Source organism: Vicugna pacos, chromosome X (assembly GCF_048564905.1).
Source record: "Vicugna pacos chromosome X, VicPac4, whole genome shotgun sequence".
Lineage (NCBI taxonomy): Eukaryota > Metazoa > Chordata > Mammalia > Artiodactyla > Camelidae > Vicugna > Vicugna pacos.
In genome coordinates this window covers 56,983,672-57,003,646 of record NC_133023.1, presented here as the reverse complement: position 1 = coordinate 57,003,646, position 19,975 = coordinate 56,983,672, and the positions used below count along the sequence as shown (strand labels likewise).

The window sequence follows — 19,975 nt, the reverse complement described above, 5'->3', positions numbered from 1 at the left end:
AGTGAAGATAAATATATTTTATTACAGTTCATGATTTAGTTATTTACTTTTTATTTTTTATATTTATTTTTATTGAGGTATAATTGACATATAACATTAGTTTCAGGTGTACAACATAATGATCCAATATCTGTATGTATTGCAAAGTGATCACAATAGGTTTAGTTAATTGTCACTACAATAAATACAAATTTTACAAAAATTTTTTTCTTGTATGAGGACTTTTAAGTCCTCTGTTATTTACTTAAAAAATTTTTAAGGGGAGGTAATTAGGTTTATTTATTTACTTGGTTTTTTTCTTTTTTAATGGAGGTACTGGGGATTGAACCCAGGACCTCGTGCATGCTAAGCACATGCTCTACCACTGAGCTATACCCTCCCCCCTTGTTATTTACTTTTAAATACAAATCTTTTTACATTGGGGATCTTCTCTTTGGAAAGTGGTATATAACTAATTTTTCTAAATGTCCAGCACATTCAGGGTTCAGGGGTGATAGTAAGGGTACTACTAGTGGGGATCTTAGCAGAAGGACTTTAGAATCTTTTCTCCAGTGCTCTGCTTTTATAACATGACTTAAATATTCTCTCTGTCCCTGTTTCTCTGTGTGACTTCTCAGTTTTGCCGCCACTGGCCTATGCTGTCCTCTATGACAGGAGTTGGCAAACTTTTTCTGTAAAGGGCCTGATTAAATATTTTAGGTGTTGTAGGTCTCATGGTTTTTGTCACTATGGCATGAAAACAGCCATAGATGATACATAAACAAAGATGACTGTGTTCCAACAAAACTGTATTTATAAAAAAGATGGTGGCTGGATTTGGCCTGTAGGCTGTAGTTTGCCAACACCTACTCTGTGACATTTACTTTATGACTTCTGCTCTCATAGTTTCTGCTTAGTCATAGTGGGCTTCCTCATGTTCATGCCTCTCTCTCCCCTCATAACCTCTTAGAGCACTTCTTCACCTCCAGTTTCTGCTACTGATTACCTGTTTCTATCCATATTTCACAATTTTAATTTTCTGAGAGCACAGATGGTAGCCAGACTGTATGGTTTGCATGTCATTAGTATCATGTTCTGGGATGCAAAAGTGATTTGCTTGGCTGTCTGCCTTGTTGCTTCAGTATAACCAATTCCATATTACATTCCTTTTCAGGGTCTATTCTTTGCAATCCAAATTTTATTGCAAGAAATGGGCTCATTTGGATCAATTTAAGAAGCTTACAAAATTCGGTATTACAAAACTGTGGTATTATTAACGTGATTCAGCATATTTCTTTAGTTTTCTGCATGTCATCTTGCTTCTACATCCAACTGATTTCCTCATAGTCTGTCTTCCTCTACCTCCTAGCTACTGAATGCTTATTTTTCTCTTATTCATAACTTGAGCTTGTGCAGCCTCTATAGGCATGGCCTCCATTCTGCCTCATCTTTCTTGCTGCAAACTATCTGCTTCCATTCCTGTTCTCCGTGCTGCCCACTTGGCATTAAATTGAGAATCTGACTGCCTGTGAGTAAGTTTCCTGAGACTGTAGAGGTAGCAATTGTTATTTGGCAGGCCTAGGACATTTCCCCTATTGATTGCTATGTGGAAATGTTTTTCTTTCCCTTTTTATAATCCCATAGTGCCTAGTTTTGGCTTATTTTTAGCTTCTGATTCTTGTGCGTACAAGTTGATCTTAAATCCTTCATGATTTTTACATAAGATGTGGTATGTTCTTTCATCGCATATTCATTCATTTCAGCTGCAGAGTTTCTGTTCCTCTGTTTTTCCTCAGTTGTAAGTTGAATTGAATCCCTCATCCTTGTTTGGGGACAGCTTCCATGTCACAACAAGTCATAGGCTGTTGACCAGGTTGTGGATGTCGGTCCTAAGGTCTGATCCTTACTTAACCTTGATCTGAACAGCAGTGGATTCAGAGGAGGGATTGTGGGTCACAAGAATGCTTTCTTGGCTAGGCTTGTTGGCAGTACAGTTTCCTTTAGAAGGATTTTGGGCATGGGTGACACTATGATATGTCTACCTTATTCAATCTCATTTAGCTCCCTAACCCTGCTTGTTTGCAGAATCTACCAAGTCTCTTGAAGTCTCACCTTCTAAAGTGGGTATAAAATGTAAATTCTGTGATACCACAAGCTGGTTTGCACAACATCTTTAAAACAAGGGGTTTTCAACGTAGCCAGCTCCCTTAATTGCATTCTTCCTGAGGGGCTGTTCTGCTTCTTGCTGTTGATTAGGCACTTCTCATTGCTAAAAACAAATTCTCCAGTGAGCTAATGGCAGGTTATTGGCTGGCCACTTGTGGGGAGATAATGGTGACTGGGATCACATGAAATTCCAAATAAAGGGGAACTTAATATGGTTATGCCCGTTAGGGATGGGACCTGGGTCCAGAGAAGCTCTGGGAAACTCAGCAGCGGGAGTTTGTGGCTCTTCATGTAAGGATTGTACCATTTATGTAACTGAGCTACTCTGTCTTCTTAACTTTTGTGTCTTATTTCTCCCATTGCCTATTGGCTGGCCTATCCACTTTCTTATCTTTTTTTCCCTCCATGTCGTATTTTTAGCTTTTTCCTAGATTCTTCTTACTTAGAGCTTTACCTCTTGTCATAAGTTTTGCTTGCTTGTGGCCCTCGTGGCCTTACCTCTGCATTGTATTGGTTTGCTGTATATTATTTCAGCTTCAGTCCCCTTTGCTAGATTACTACTTTTGATGGCCCAATTCTAATTCCTGAGAATACAAATTTACTAGGCCTGACTTAACCAAGTTTACTTAGATACTTATATACCAACAGCATTTCTGCACTTGATGTGATTGCTATAGTTAGTCTCTGCTTTTTTTTTTTTTTAACTTTGGCTTGTCATTTCTTTTAGCTTTTTTGTATCTATTAACAACTGGCTTCTCCATCCTTTATTTCAGGGATTGCAATTGCAAATGCCTGCAGAGTTCAGATGGGGTAGATGTGTAAGATGGTTCTAATATTTATTTTCTTGTTTATTTCTTGAAATGCTGCTTTGTTTTTGGTTGAGTTTGGTGTTTTGCTTTTCTTTTGTTTATGTGCTTTTGATAGACAGATCAGAAAAGAGCTTTCTCTACCCTTACAATAAAAACAAGAATGCAAATGCAATGGTAAAGAGGAGTTGATGTGCCTAAGAGGGAGTGTTTGCGTTTGTGGTCCATTGGAACAGGAACATTTCATCCAGAGGGGAAGGCTAATCCTCCTTGGCTCCTGTTTATTGTTGCTCAATATATTGACAGGATTTCCAGCTCTCTACCAGGAGCCTGATTTTGAGTGTTAGCTTAATTTTGTAAAAAATGCTGCAGGCCAACACAGTGTGTTTATAAATGCTTTTATAAACTCATAGCTTCTGCTTCTTCAAAAATTAAAAAAAAATTTTGGGGGGGGTGGTAACTAGGTTTTTATCTATTTATTTATTTTTATGGAGGTTCTGGGGATTGAACCCAGTACTTCATGCATGCTAAGTATGTGCTGTATCACTGAGTCCTCCCCACGCGTCTTCAAAATTTTGACTTGTTTGTAGTGTTACCTTTTTCCCATGCTGACTGAAAAAAATTGTACAACATGCGAGTTCTGAGTTAAGTTTTATTTGGGGGAAAATGAGGGCTATGGCCCAGGAGACAGCATTTCAGATAGCTCTGAGGAACTGCTCTGAAGAGGTCGGGGTCGGGGAGGGGAGTCAGTGTAAATGTGATTTTGGTGAAGTAGGGTATGTGTAATCAAGCACACATTTTTGCAGAAGGTTGCTGCTAGTTATGTGAATGTTACTGCTGGTCACAAGGACCAGATGGCTCTATTAATGATTTTAGTGCTTTTCTCGATATCAGGAGATGCAAGAATTTGGACTCATAAAATCTTCTCCTGAAAATATCTATCTGAAGGCCTGTTCTGCCGGTTTTTCCCAGAGCACAGAGTACTTCGTTCCTGATCTCCACCCTGAACTCCTTTCAGGGTGTGTTGAAGGTCAGTAGCTGCAGCAGCTCGTGATTTAATCTTTGTAGAGGTAGAAGGCAAGTACCAATTTTTAGTTGACATATGAAAAATGGGTGTGTAGTACTACCCATTCAGTTTGACCTGAGGTGGGCAGTTTTCCTTGGGTATTGTTTAAAACTAGGTCGAAGGTTTTGTTTTTATTTTTTGGAGGGGATAATTAGATTTGTTTGTTTGTTTGTTTTTAATGGAGATACTGGGGTTGAACCTAGGACCTTTGTGCATGCTAAGCATGTACTCTACCACTGAGCTCTACTCTCCCCCCACTAGGTCGAAGTTTTGAATGGAGTTAAATAGATTAGAATAGATTAGATTAGGAAAGAATAGATTAAGATAGAATATTAAAAAAAAAGAAAATGCTAGCCTCCATCTGGCAAAAGGTAAGTACTTTGTGGAATTTTTGTTCCAGCTAAATGTTTGTATATATGTATCTTTGGTCCAATGTAATTGTACTTCTTAGTGTGGATTAAACAACTTTATAAGACATTGAGTGAAACAGAGTGAGCAAACTGGCATCCTCTGAACCAGATCCCTCCTGGGGACAGGTCTCCTTTGGCTTACACAGTGTTTCTTAAAAATCTGATGGTTGCCAGGAGCTGAGGGGAGGGGGAAAATGAGGAGTTGTTGTTTAGTGGGTATAGAGTATGAATTTTGCAAGACGAAAAAGTTCTGGAGATTCGTTGCTCAACACTATGAATAGACTTAATGCTAGTCAACTGTGCACTTAAAAATGATTAAGATGGTTTTAAACAAAAGAACAGGAACAGTCCATTGAACAGAAAGTTTACACAGTCATCAGAATATCCTTGAGTATGTTAAATATAATATCTTCAAATTAAAAAAAAAAACTTGCTTGACCATCTTTGCTACACTTCTATTTCCGTATATCAAGGGTCAGCAAACTATGGCCCATGGGCCAGATGCGGCCTACCTCCTTTTTTTTTAACAGCCTATGAGTAAAGAATGGTGTTTACATTTGTAATGTTTGAAAAAAATCAAAAGGAGAATAATGACGTTATGACTTGAAAATTATACAAAATTCAGATTTCAGTTTTATCAGAACACAGTTACACATTCGTTTATGTACTGTCTATGGCTGCTTTTATGCTACAATGGCATAATGTTCTGGCTGAGATCATATAGCCTGCAAAGCCTAAAATATTTACTACCTGGCCTTTAAAGAAAAACTTTGAAGTTGCTCTATTGTAACAGTTGCCAGTTGCTAGATCCCTCACAGCACCGTCTTTGATGGCCTAATTAAGCAGCTTTGTCATGGACTCTTAGTGGCTATTATCATTCTAATATGTAGGGGGAATTCTCACTTCCTTATCCCCTACTGGGACACCCTAACCAATTCTAGCAAACTCAAATTCCTGGTGAGCGTCAGTTGTGGCTGGAATCCTGTTAGCAATTTCTGGTATTGTCGGCTCTTTTATTTTCAAGAAACAGACTTCTCTTGGGTCAGCCAGGCAATTTGGACCACCCAAGGCTATGCATGGCCAGCCTCTAAGGTAGACAAAGATTTTGTAAGAGTCCAAATAAAGAAAATCCTTTTTTTTGAGTAAAGACAATGAAAATATAAAGAAAATAAAATTCAGTTTCCTCTCTGAGGGAAATGGTTTGAGGATTGAAAGTGGTTCCAAGGTAGATCCAAGCAACAGGGGTTTGTATCCTTCATCTAGTATGCTACCTTTACATCTTTTTTTTTAAAATAAAAATGCTATATATTTAAGGTATACAACATGATGATTTGATATACATAGTGAAATGATTACTATAGTCAAACTTCAAACTAAGTTATCTTTTCACCTAGTTACCATATTTTATTGTGATGAGAGCATCTGAAAACTCTCTTAGGAGTAGATTTTTAGTATTCACTACAATATTATTAAGTGTGGACCTTAGGCTGTATATTCCATCCTAATTCCTCTTTTTCTCTGCCTTTTTTCTTCCTCATTATCAACTCAAGCTTTAGTTTGCTCCCTAGCTTTGTTTGTGTTCTGCTTCCTCATAAATTTTTGCTCATTACTAAACCTTGCTTATTGCTCCAGTGTCCTTGGCTGTATCTCATGTTTCCTAGCGCTGTCCTTCAGTATTCAACTCCCTCTGCTATGGGCCTCACTGTTTTTGCATTTCATAAACTCTATTCCTCAGTTCAAGGATTTAAGTGGCTTAGCTCACCCCTGCTTGGGTAGTCACTTTTTGAGTCATGCAGTGACACAGCACTCGGGTAGTGTGTCCCACACCTGGTACATTCTGCTTTGGATGACAGGACAGATCATATTCTAAAATTCATTGCTCTCTAGGACTGCCTCATCTCCAGAATTATGAGTGGGACAGTTTACCTTAGATGGGACTGTGAGTGTAACCACCACTTCATTCAGGTGTGCTTTTATTGTATTTCTACATCTTGACCATTAAGCACATTGTGTCCGCTTCTCATCTTTTCATTTCTAAAGATGCTTCTGTTTATACCTTTTCCAGCTCTTACTTAAGCTGAAGAAATATTGGAGAGGAACTAAGTCACAACTAGATGCTGTAGTCTGAAGTAAGGTCATGAGGCCACTTTAGAAATTTACCCGCCTATTTGTGATCTTCTTTGGCCACTTGAAATTTTTCTGTTGTGATTGTATCCAGACTTACCTTCATTGGATGTATGGTCCTGCGACAGTAACTTTGCCACAGTTCCTGTAGGCCCTTAACATTCTAGTCTGGGTTGTGGTGGGGTGTGTCTGTTATCTGCCCCACCACGAAGTAATAACTAGGTCTAAATATTCCTGATAAGGTTCTGTTTATGTAGCCTAACTCTACACTGTTTTTCTAAATTACGTAAGATTTCTGGTTTCAAGAAATAAGACACAGGATTAGTTCAAGAAATAGACATTTATCATATAGATACACTTAGTAAGATACACACAGTAAGGAAGAGAGGGATTTCATAGGGATCTTAGGAACAGTGTGGCATGGAATTGCATCTGTAGTGGCTCTAGGGACTTAAGCACATGGAGTATATAGACCTTTTCCACTGTGCCATTGACTTAACCAAATCTGTTGTTTGCTACGGAAATGACAGGCCAGTAAAGAAACAAGCACCACTCGGAGGGTTGGAGTACTCAGATGTATTACGCCGGCGGGCTCAGAGGGGCTTCTGCTCCGAAGCTCTGAGCCCCTCCAAGACGTGCGTGCACATGAGGTTTTATAGGGTAAAGTACAAGCTTGGAATATTCGGCCAATAGGCATGGAACAGCTTTAGCAGCATTATCATCACAAAAGGGGAGGTGGGGAGGCAGCAAACCAACATTCCAAAGCCAGATATGTATCTTTGAAAATCCAGCTGGCTAGCAAAAAACATAAACAGCAAACCAACACTAATTAACTTAGATTTACAGCAGAACTCAGATCAGTATTCCAATACTTAGACTTGTGAGTTATCTTGTTAGACCAGCCCAGCCTCTCCTTCACATTCCTAGACCTGTGAGTTATCTTGTTAGACCAGCCCAGCTTTTCCTTCACATGATCAGCTATTCTACGTTCTATTCTCTTATTTACGTTTTTTCTTCCTCATGACTGGATTTGCCACTATCCTACTTTGGTGAAGCTTTCAGCTTCAGCTTTCACTGTTAATGACCTCATTTTCATTGTTTCCACTCAAATTCCAAAGAGTGAGACTCTAATTGGCCTAGTTTATCTTTATTTGTGTGGTGCTTTTTCATGTTTAGACATGTCATATGCTGCTGACAATGTATGGATTGGGCCCATCAACTGTGCTCAGTGGAGAGGATGTAATACTAGATAATGTGAAACAAAAGCTGGTCATTAAGGACTGTGCTACAGCTCTAACAGTAGATAGGGTAGTGGTCTTTGGAAGGAAATGGGTATACATTTGTTGGAACCTGAACTGACACATTTATTAGTCCAATGATTCTCAAACTTGGGAACCTATGATCTAATTTGTGTTATTCCATGCCTGTTGGAAGGGTAACTGAACACCATGTCTAGCTATAACAGAGACAAAAGCGTGCTTTCCAGAGTCAGAACCTCATGATTATATCAGAATTTGCACATCATTGTCAGAAGAGGAATAACTGTCAAACCCTGCTTTGCTTATTTCTTTGGGGTTGCTGAATAACAGCCACTACTAGTTGTTTGAGTGCTTCGCCCTACATGGGTGCATGTATGAGTCACAAAGCCAATTATATAATTAATTAGTGGCTTTGCTGCAACATAACCTAGACTTCTAAAGAACATTGCATCCTGGTATGGACGGGATTGTGTACGATTTTTCACTCTACAGTCACACCCTAACAATTCCAAATTGTTTTGTGTTTCTGCTGAGGGTCTGTTTCATGTAAGTATATTTCTGATATAAATTTCTATACTAAATTGGCTCTTTTGGTCTCAAGAAATGAAGAATAACTCAGCACACCTCACTAATAGAGGTTAATTATATGTAAACATGTTGAACAATGTGGAAGATGGGGCTTTAATGGGAATCTGAATATAGGAACAATATTGAGTATGGAAACTAGATTCAAGCAGCTCTGGGCACCTTAACAGTAGTTTTTTTTTTTTTAATGGGGGTACTGGGGATTGAACTCAGGACCTCATGCACACTAAGTATGCCCTCTACCACTGAGCTATTACCATCCCCAACAGCAGGTATTTTTGGTTCATTACTCTTGTGCTACACCATTGACATCACTCAGCCAGTCTGCATTTGCTGTTCCTCCTAGCTCAGTGGTTATGTGTCAGAGATGTACGTTAGAATCAACTGAGGAACTTTAAAAATAAACCAGAGTGAGATACTGTGATTTAATTGGGCTGCAGTTGCCCTGGGCATCAGTATTTTTAAAGTTCCTTACCACTGTTCATGCTTCTTTTGCTATTAACTAGCTTCCCCAACTTTTATTTCTCTACCTTCTAGCTTCTGCTAACTTGTGATACATATGGATTGTATTAACTCATAAATTTGCCTTCTCTTGGTCTTCATGAGCTCCCTTAAAGAAGAGCCTCTGGACATGACAACAAAATTAAAGTGTCTGTTGCAAGGGTTGGCAAACATTTTCTGTAAAATTCCAGAGAGTGAATACATTAGGCTTGTGGGCCACACAGTCTCTGTTGGAACTGTTCACTCAGGGAATCAACCATAGACTGTGCAAAATCTGTCTGCAGCCAGATTTGACTTATTGGCTGTACTTTGCTGACCTCTGGTCTATTCCCTCCTTGTTTATTATAAATTTCATATTTATTCTTTCTCAGTATCTTCCTAACTACTGCTCTGCAATTCATTGTTAACTTGAATTTAAGAATTACTTTGTAAAGTTCTGCTTTATCTAAAAAAATTCTCTTGGGTATATTGTAATAGAATTTAATTTATAAATCCATTTGGTCAGAATTAACATGTTTGTACCATTTCTTCTCATCAAGAGACACTTAGTTAAGTCTTTTTATGTACTAATAATCGTAATTTTCATCATGTAGATCCCCAGTATTTCATGTTACTCCTTAGGTATTTTATGCCATATGTAGCCACAATTTTCTATTAATTTTAATAACGGGTAATTTTTCCTAGCTTATTTCAAAATGGAAGTGCTATTTTTCCTGGTTGTAAAGATGTACTTATAATAAGCAATTCAAATAATGTAAGGATATAAAGAAGATAAACTATAATGCCATTATTCAACTAAAGCCACTGTTAAACTTGGTGTATAGACCTTTTGATTGTCGGGTTGTCTTTGATGTTATTGAGCGTTTATTTTATCTAATTATGCCACCTATTCAGATTCTGTGCTGATTAAGCAATTCCATGATTATAATTTGGCTACAAGAAAAGAATATGCTCTTTATATGGAAAGAAGTATTCTGGTTACACTGATGGGTATGTTTCTTGTAGTAAATTAAATTGGCATGTTGAAGATTATTTACCTATCATTGTATGTCAGCTATGATGAATCCCCTTGTAATTTATCTTTGCCACAGTTGACTCATCATTTCCTTACCAACCATAATTTTTGGTCACAGAAGCTGCAATAAATGCTCTCAGGGCCCTGAAGCATGGTTTGCTCCCATGGAAAAGAGCCTAACAAAAGATTGATAGTGTGGACATTTTCCTGGCAGCAGACGAGCATAAGTATGCATTTGGAGAAGTATTAGAGAATGTGATAATAAAAGTCAGTGGTTATAGTTTGTTGGGAGAAGCTCCCTCATTTCTCATTGCACCTGGAAAATTACTTTAGTCATTTCTGAGATAGCAGTATGTATGTGCTTTATCTTGGTCCTGAGGCATGGTTGCTGAAAGTTGGCTACAGTGGACCAGTAAAGGATTTTTACACTCCTTGAAGTCATCCAACTAGAGAGAATTGCATGAAGTATTTGTAATTGAAAAGTATGTGCACCTGTTTTTAGTAGCCCGGATTTTAGTAATGTCATTAACTGAAAGTAGGATATATAAGGTATTTTAACTGAGAATAGCAGCTTGGTATCTTAAAAAAGCTTCTGTGTCACTAAAGAAGAAAAATGTCTCACTGAGAACAAATTTAGGAAACAAATGTATTTTCCTTTTCTTCATTTTGGAGAAAAGTGCCCTCTCCAAAAAAAATTTTTAAAAAATTTTAAAAAGACTTGCCTAGCTAGGAAAATGCATTGCTTTGCTTAAAAACCAGCTTGATATTTGTTCTAAGTCAGAAGTAGTTACTAAGCTGTGAGTTTTATGTTCTATAGATGTAACCTCGTTTATTGACAGTTCTAATCCAGTGATTGAAAAACTGTGGCAGTAGAGATAATTATAAGCAAAAATCTAATTGTTATAATGTAAATATATATTATGTTTAATTGTTGTTGTAAAAATGCATTTTGAAACTTGGAGGAAAACAGAGGTTGCCTATATGATATTGGCATCTTAATATCAAAAAATAAATGGTGGCGGGAGAGGATATAGCTCAATTGGTAGAGTGCTTGCTTAGCATTAAACATTTAAAAAATAAGTAAATAAACCTAATTATCCCCCCTCAAAAAACAAACAAACAAAAAAATAGTGTGTTGAGGGTCACTAGATCACAGATGGACTTAGCATATGGTTGTACAGTTTGTTATAGCAACATGGTAAGGATACAGAGCCTTTCTAAAATTAGCATAAGGGAAAGAAAGACACAGGTGGAGTCTGTAGGAGTCCCTCTGCAGGCTTCCTTTTGCTCTCTCCCTGCCGTGAACAGTCACACAGAGCATCCCTGGGCAATAAAAATGCAACAAGACATGTGCAATGTTTCTGCTGGGGGAGCCTGTTAGAGACTCAGCAGCTAAGACTTTTGTTGTGGATTGGTCACGTAGACACTTTTTGCTTAGCATGTACCAAAATTCCAGACTTCCAGAAGGAGAGTAGGTATTCAACATGATCCACATTATTTATACAAGCAATCTCGACCCAGTGAGCCACCCTTATCAGTTAGGGAAAGTTTTCTGTCAGTGTAGGGAACTGTTTAGCAGTAAAGTTTCCAGGTGCTAGCCAAGGGCCAACCTTGCAAGCAGTCCTTTCTGAGGAAAGTAGTTCCAGGCCTGCTATGGTCACTCTTTTCTGTGTACGTGGGTTGAATGCATAATAATAGATCAAAATTAGAGCATTCTGTAGTCACATTCAGACTCTGCTTAAGGGAACAAGTGGGCCACTTTGATAAGAGTGAGTTTAAATATATGATTTCTGTTCTGTTTGGGGCATTTAAAAAAATTTGGGTGGCCTTTTAGATTATGTGAAAGAGTGACCTAAACTTATCTGTAAAGTATTTTTAACAAAATCTTTCATATATTGGCTATTTTTTCCTCCTTATACTGTTGCAAATAGTTAACTGAGAGAAGTGTGTTAATTTTAAAATTTGGGTGTCATTTCTTCCCCACATGTTAATTTGGAAATCGATATTCAAGGAACTATTCTTTAAGAAAGAAGCCCAAGGGAATATTAAAGTTTTGTTCAACAGATTCACGTGAATTTAATTAGAAAACTGAAAGTTAAAGTAACAGGTTTCTCCATTTGACAAGATTTAAAAACAGATTGATTGTGTTATCTGAACATAATTCTATTCAGGTAATACTATTTTTCTCCCTTTTTAGAAATTGAAGGAATTGCTCTGTCTCATTGATGCATTTTCCTGCATCAAAGTAAAAAAATGTTGAAATCTATATACTAAAATGTTCACATTAGTTATCTTTTGAGACAGGTTTACATAAGTAATATTTCTTCTGGGGTGTGTTGGTTTCTTTGATTTTTTTTTCCTTAATGAAAATATACTGTGTTGGAAAAAAAATGTTAATAATTTAGTCAGTAGGTTAACAGTGAGAGATTGATACTGTTCTGACACCAGTTCTCTGACACCACCTGGCTGTTTTGCAATTCGTTTCAATTCTGATGCTAACTACCCTGAGTTAATGCCAGATATCACAAGTTAAGGGCAACGTCCTCCTAAAGACTGCCTTCCCTTCAGTAAGTCTTGGGCAACCCATACTTCTGAGCAGGTGGCTAAATTCAGGGATACCTGTCATCATCTCAGGTTTGTTAATCTGCTAGAATAATTGCCAGAACTTCCTGAAAGTGCTATACTTACAATTACAGTTTTATCATAAAGTGTACAACTCAGGAGCAGTCAAATGAAAGAGACAAAGGACAAAGCCTGCGAGGATCCTGGATAAAGTTTCCATGCGCCCTCTCTTTGGACTCAGGACATGCCACCTTCCTGACATATCAAAGTGTTCACCAATCAGGAAACTCCTTGAGCTCTGGGTTTCTAGAGTTTTATTGGGGTTTTACCATTGGCCACTTGGTTAAGTTCAATCTGCAGCCCCTCTCCTCTCTCTGGAGGTCTGGAGGGTAGGGCTGAAAGGTTTAACTTTCTGTTAATGTGCTTAGTCTTTCTGGCACAGCCTTCCCCTCTTTGCCCATCTTCAGTCATGTTAGCATAAAGTCAGGTGTGGTCAAAAGAGACTTCTTGTGAATAACAAAACAATACTCCGATCACTCAGGCTTCTTGGAGATCTGTGCTACCAGCAGGGGTAAAGACCAGAAATATTATATTACACATTTTTATATATTATCTCTAGTTTTGTAAAGTTTTTGTTATGAGGAACACAAATGATAGAACCAATGAGGGGATCATAGTTTGCAAGACTACAGGGGATAGTGAGCAGTAAGGGAGATTTTACTGGGAACCCACCAAAGGAACAGGTGAGTGGCTATTCCTCTCTGGAATGGGAACTAGAATGCCACCAGGAAATAGAGGAATCCATAGAAATTCTCTGTGGTTGGTTTTTTTTTTTTTTTTGGCCATGTTTGCTCCACATTCCTGCTCTATCATTACCTTACCTCTGAATGTTTTGCTCTCTCCTTTGACCTTCTGTGTCCTCTACATTAGAGCTTGTGCTTTCTCATGAATCCTTAGAGATCCAGTTCTAGTTCTCACTTGGTTATGTTTATTTTTAAATTGAAGTATAGTTGGTTTACAATGTTGTGTTAATTTCTGGTGTACAGCATAGTGATTCAGTTATACATATATATATTCTTTTTCATTATAGGCTATTACAAGATACTGAATACAGTTACCTGTGCTATACAGTAGGACCTTGTTGTTTAACTATTTTATATATAGTAGTTATTATCTGCAAATCCCAAACTCCTAATTTATCCCTCCACCCTCCCCTTTTCCTCTGGTAACCATAAGTTTGTTTTCTATGTCTGTGAATCTGTTTCTGTTTTGTAAATAAGTTCATTTGTCTTTTTTTTAGATTCCACATATAAGTTATACCACATGGAATTTTCTTTCTCTTTCTGGCTTGCTTCACTTAGAATGATGATCTCTAGGTCCATCCATGTTGCTGCAAATGGCATTATTTTATTTTTTATGGCTGAGTAGTATTCCATTGTATATTATATATACCACATCTTTATCCAGTCATCTGTCATTGGACATTTAGGTTGCTTCCATGTTGCGGCTATTGTAAATAGTGCTGCTATGAACATTGGGGTGCGTGTATCTTTTTGAATTAGAGTGCTTATGAATTGTCAGCCTGTCATCCTGACTGGCTCTTTCCTATGCTTATCAGCTAGGGGTTGGGGATTAAGAGTAGTAGTCTTCTGAGTCATTTATTAGAAGGCAGACACATTTCCCTTAGTAGTTATTTTAGACATTAAAATGTTTCTTTAAAGATTGCTTAAATTATTAGGGATATTAAGGATATCAGTCCTTTTCCTAATATCAAAAGCAAAATTCTTAATATAAAAGATTGGAAAAATGTCATGACGTAAAATTTGACTTTGTATTTTTTTTGAATGTTTGACTTTGGATTTACTTTTAGAAAGGAATTCTAAATCTCATGACTAAATCAATATATTTGCTTATGTATTTTTTTCTTATTCTGACAAAATCTTTAAATCCTTAATTAATCTTTTTTTAAATGAAAAGGATTTATTTTTTTCTCTCTCCCAGTTGTTTGATTATTCTATTTGTTAATCCATTCTTTGCTCACTGATCTGTAAACACACCCTTATCTTTCTGTCTTCAAACATAGAAGCCAGAAAATAAGATTCATAAATGTAGCTTCATAAAGTACTTCATGTCGAAAGGACTGTAAATGAAGTCAAAAGAAAATGAGAAATTTGGGAAAATATTTGCAATGTATATTACTTAGTGCTAATCTTCATTAATATATAAAAAGCTTCTAAATAAAATCAAAAGACCATAGTTTAAAATGAGCCATGGGCACGGATAGAGACAGTTCACAGAAAAACAAATGACATTAAACCTATGAAAGAACGCTCAAGCTTATTTTATAAGAGAAATGCAAAATAAAACTACAGAAAGTTAATATTTGAGAACTCTTTTGGAAGGACTGTGGGAAAACCAGCATTTATAGAATACTTGTTAAGAGTATAAAATAGTGTAATACTTATGGAGGGCACTTTGGAGATATTTATCAAAATTATAGTTGCCTTTATTCTTTGATCTAATGATCCTATATATCTGCACATCTGAAACAAATTGCATATGTAACATTGCTGACTTTTACAATAGCAAAGTTTAGAAGCATCCCAGGGGCCCATCAGTGTGGGACTGGATAAACTGGTACATCACACAATGGAATACTAGGTTGCTGTAAAAATGCATGAGGAAGCAGTCTCTGCAATAATATATCATTAAGTAAAAAAGTGTAATGTACATGTTCACTTATGTTAAAAAAGATAACACTGAGGTTGTATAAAAGTGGTTACCTGTAGGTGCTGGGGGAACAGGGCATGTTTAACCAGGAATGAGAGCAAGAATTTTCTATATATCATTTTTTGGGGGGAGGGTAGCAGAATTGATATGTTTGGAAGGTTCTGGTGACAAGATACACCTTTAATTTTTACTGTGCTGTTTCATATGTTTATGTATATTTCTGAGGTGTATTGTGTTCACTGATCTGTTGATTTCTTTTACATACTGGTCTTTATGTTTTAATAAGAGGTTTTCTTTTTTAAAATAACTGTAGCTATGCTCACTCATTTATTCCTTTTGATTAGCTTTTTATTCAACTTGTGTACATTAAATGCTTCCTGTACCATGGATACTGTACATATAGTTATACATGCAAAATTTTCTAGGTTTTCTCAGGGAGATCAATAAGCTAGGGGAAGTATAATAGAGTTAAGCACAGGGTACTTGAAAGAAAGTTAACTAACAGTATGGGTGATATGAAGCCAAGATAGTAAGGGAGAGGGGAACTTTGCAATATTGGATCTCAGGGGAATTTCATCACCATAGTTGTACCCTAAGGCAGAACCCCTCTTAAGGGCCAAGTAACCCAGCTAACACCGATAGATCTTGTTCCCTGAAGAACTTTTGATATTGTTACAGTGGACTTACCACCATGTGTGTGTGTGTGTGTGTGTGTGTATTTACACCAAATAATATTTTGGGGGTTTAAATTCCAATTAATAGAGGTTCCAAGGAACCTGCTTTTGTCCATTTAGTTCTTGCTAAGATTATTTTAATTCTTGCCAGTAGATAAAAATTTGTCCATTTTTATTTCATATTAAATTGTTGATCATCATCCATTCCTTTCTTATGGAATCATGATACCTTGACAGCCTGGCATAATTTCTAGTTTATTTTCACTTTGTAGAAACTTAAAAATCTGTTGAAGTAATGTTAAGTGTCTGACTTAGGTTCTGCTTGGGTGGTTCCTTTGACCCAGAATGTTCCCCCTGATATTAGATCAAATACAGTGGTCCCAAGAGGTCAGTATATCTTGTAGTAATTTTAGTGACTGATATAATTGGTATTTGGTACATTTGGCCTGATTATTTTCTAGTTAAGAGATTACATGATATGTCTGTCAGTACCTGGGATTGAACAATTGGCATATATTATATAAGCATTGCACCCTGGATCTGAAATTACATTATAATGTAGGATATAAATTTACCTACTTTCAACAGGTTGTATGAACCTCTTAAAATCAATGAACTTCTACCAGTGTCATGGAGCTCAAAGGTATATTTAGAATTTGTAGGAGTCTGCTAAGCATTAACACTCAGGACTCAGGTTTGGTTGGAATAATGTCAGGTGGCCTGCCACCTTGCATTGGTGTATTTTCCTATAACCCCTGATTGATTGGTAGCCTAGTGGCAATTTGGTTGCTGCTGCTGCTGCTGTGTAAGCTCTTTGCTGATATGTATGAGGATTTGTGCCTTTGTAGACCAAGGATTTTTGTGCTTTTAAGATGCTATGATTCCATCTCTTAAAACTGCCTGGCACTTAGTAGGTGCTCAGTAAATGTTGACTAAACATTCATATGGCTATAATACAGTACTAATATAATGGATGTATACAGTACTGTATGTGTCATCCCCTAAATGCAAACAATGTGTTACACATTCATTTATATTTTTGTGTATCTTGTATAGTTATTTTGGGTACTTGAACTAGTAATTCTATATGATAATTTATGAGTAAGAGAGTATGCACATTTTAGTAATTTGATTTATTAAGTTGCTAGATTGCCCTTTGAAAATGTCCCAGTTTTACTGTCGCTCACAGATTATAATAGTTTTTTTCAAAAAACAATATATGCAAATAGCAAGTAGTTCAATTTGTACTAAAGTTGATATAGTTAAGTTTCCTTTCCACCCCTGGTTTCCTAGTCCTCAATCTTCCTTCTTCCCATATACAAATACTGTTACTAATTTTATGTGTAACCTTTCAGAGACAGTCTCTGCATGTGTAAGATGATAGTCTTGTTATAAAGTCAGCATATTTTAGATACAATAGCCTGGTAAAAACAGATAAATCTGTAGACCAATCTCTGATAGTGATACACAGTTGACCCTTGAACAACAGAGGTTTGAGCTGCCAGGTCCCACTTACACACAAGTATTCATTTTTTCAATATATTCATGCTATAATACTACACGGTCCCTTGGTTGAATCCATTAATGCAGAACCCCAGGTGTGGAGTGCTGACTATAATTTGTGCGTGGATTTTTCAGTCTGTGGGGTCGGTGCCCCTAACCCTAGTGTTGTTCGAGGGTCAACTGTATAAGCAAATAGCCTAAATATAAACTTGGTGAGAAGAATCCAGGAATAATTCATGACTAGTCCACAAACAAGTAGTGTTTATGATGGCCATACAGGGATGGTTCAGTTTTAGGAAATCTGTTGTTATCTGAATATAATTTACCACATGGTAGGTTAAAGGAAAAAAAAAACCATCACATGAGAAGCTAAGTTAAACTTCTTTTTAGGATTTTTATCATTTAACCCAAATCATTGATCCATTTGGGTCTTATTTTGATGTTAGAGTCATATAATGATCTCACATTCTATTTTAAAGTGCTAGCCAGTTATCCAAGACTATTGAAAATCCATCTTTTGCTCACTCACTTAAAAATTACATCTGTCAAATACTAAATTCTCATAATTTATTTGGATCTGCTTCTGAACTCACTGCTTTGTGAGTCCATTAACTATCTTTTATGTGACAAAAGAATTATTTTGATTATGTAAGTATTCTAAATGTTATTTGCTGTGCCCACTTCCTGCCTGTCCATATTTAGATTCATTTATGTGATATCATTCCATATACTCTAAATTTCTTAGTTCTGCATAATAATATTTGTGTCAGTGACTGTTCATCATGGCTCTTGACTTTCCACAATTTACTAGAGTAGTCCCCATCTTGAATTTTTTCATTATTCTATTTTGTGTCAGTCCTACCCAGGGTTTTTGTTTTTCCCCCCAAAAAAAATGTTTTACATTTTTTTATGCCAGATATACTAAAAGATATCATATGGTCTATACATACATAGACTTTATAACAGGAAAATTTACATGTTAAAATTAACATGCAGGTGATTTTAATCAGTGCATGTAATATAACAGAAGAGCTAAAGCAGAAACAGTATCATAATGTTTCGTGATCTGTGCTTTCTTGCATGCCTGTTGCTATACATTGCTTGTGTTTTTGGTTGAGGTAGTCTTATCAAAGTAATTTTTATGGAATGTTTCATCACTGTCATCTTCATAGAGTCCTCTGCCTTGCCATGAGTCTTTGCATTGCTTAAGCAGGACCCCTTGTCATACACAAGTCATTCAATTTTATGTTCTAAAAATCATCAATTTTGGCATTTAACATGTGACTCGGGACTACACATCAGACTGCTTGGCTCTTAGTTCGAAATGAAAATAGCATACCATATATTTAACATAATATCACAGTTTACCTTAAAGCTTTTTGATTGTTTCTGACAAATAGTGGTGCAGTGAAAACATGATATATATGAGTATTCATATGTGATTCTATATGATGGTATCCTTGTAAAAGTTGGTAAAAATATGAACAGTTTTTATTAAAGTTCCTCCCAATTGCCCGTCCAGAAGTGTTTTAATATATACCACAGTGTTCTCATTTAACCACTTTGTAGTTGAGCTTAAGTAATTTTCTTCAAAATATGCAAGACTATAGGTTGTTTAACCTGTATTTTAGCAATATAACAAAACAGACTTCCCAAAATTTTCCTTGCACATCAGGGGTCTGAACAAGGATATTATAAACCTAATTCAGTTTCCTTTATTGAATTTGTATTAAGTCTAGTTTTTAGCACACAGAAAGATCAAAATCTGTAATAACCTATTTATAGAGTCAGATTTGTGGGGAGGTGGATGTCATCATTCTTTTCATTATTTTTTAAATAAACTTCATTTTTAGAACAGTTTTCAGTTTATATAGAAATTACAAAGAGTTCTCATATACCTCACACTCAGGTTCCCCTATGTTAACATTTTATATTACTGTGGTACATTTGTTATAGTCCCTCTTTCCTCAGCCCCTAGTAACCTCTAATCTTTCAGTCTCTGTGAATTTGCCTGTTACAGGTACCTCATATAATTGGAGGAATACAATATTTGTCCTTTTGTATATGGTTTCTTTTACTTAGCATATTTTCAGGGTTCATCAATGTTGCATGTACCAGAACTAATTTTTATGACCAATGATATTTCATTGTGTATGTATATATACATGTATCACACTTTGTTTATCCAGTTTGTTTATATGCAACATTTTTTATACCACATATATTAGTATATATTTGTTTATATACCCACTTTATTTATAAACTACCTTTTGTTGGTCTGCTAATGGATAGCACTGCTGTACAACACATGTGATGTTTATGGTTAATTGTTTCTGCATTTTATTAAGCTAATTAAATTGGTCATAGTAAAATATACAATAGAGAATTATTTAACTCTTGCAATCAAACTCTTGAAATTGTCTCTGTAGTATTAAGATAAAACTTCAGTCTGTTGGAAGTTTGAGGCATCCATATTAGCACAGGCTATCCAAAAATTAACAAAAATATTTTCTTATTCTAGATGAGATATCTTTGGCATAACTGTCTATTTTCCTTGATTAAAATTAAACCATAACACTAATTGGGTAAATAGTT

The 19,975-nt window shown here is 36.3% G+C and overlaps 1 protein-coding gene and 1 non-coding gene across 2 annotated transcripts in view; one reads left to right on the top strand and one right to left on the bottom strand.

Moving 5' to 3' along the window:
- LOC140691768 (uncharacterized) overlaps window positions 1-19,975 on the top strand; it is a 58,157-nt gene that overhangs the window by 15,689 nt on the left and 22,493 nt on the right. The gene's annotated exons all lie outside the window — the stretch shown is intronic.
- On the bottom strand, window positions 308-380 carry TRNAA-AGC (transfer RNA alanine (anticodon AGC)). Its single transcript has one exon. It is a non-coding gene; the product is annotated as a tRNA-Ala (tRNA).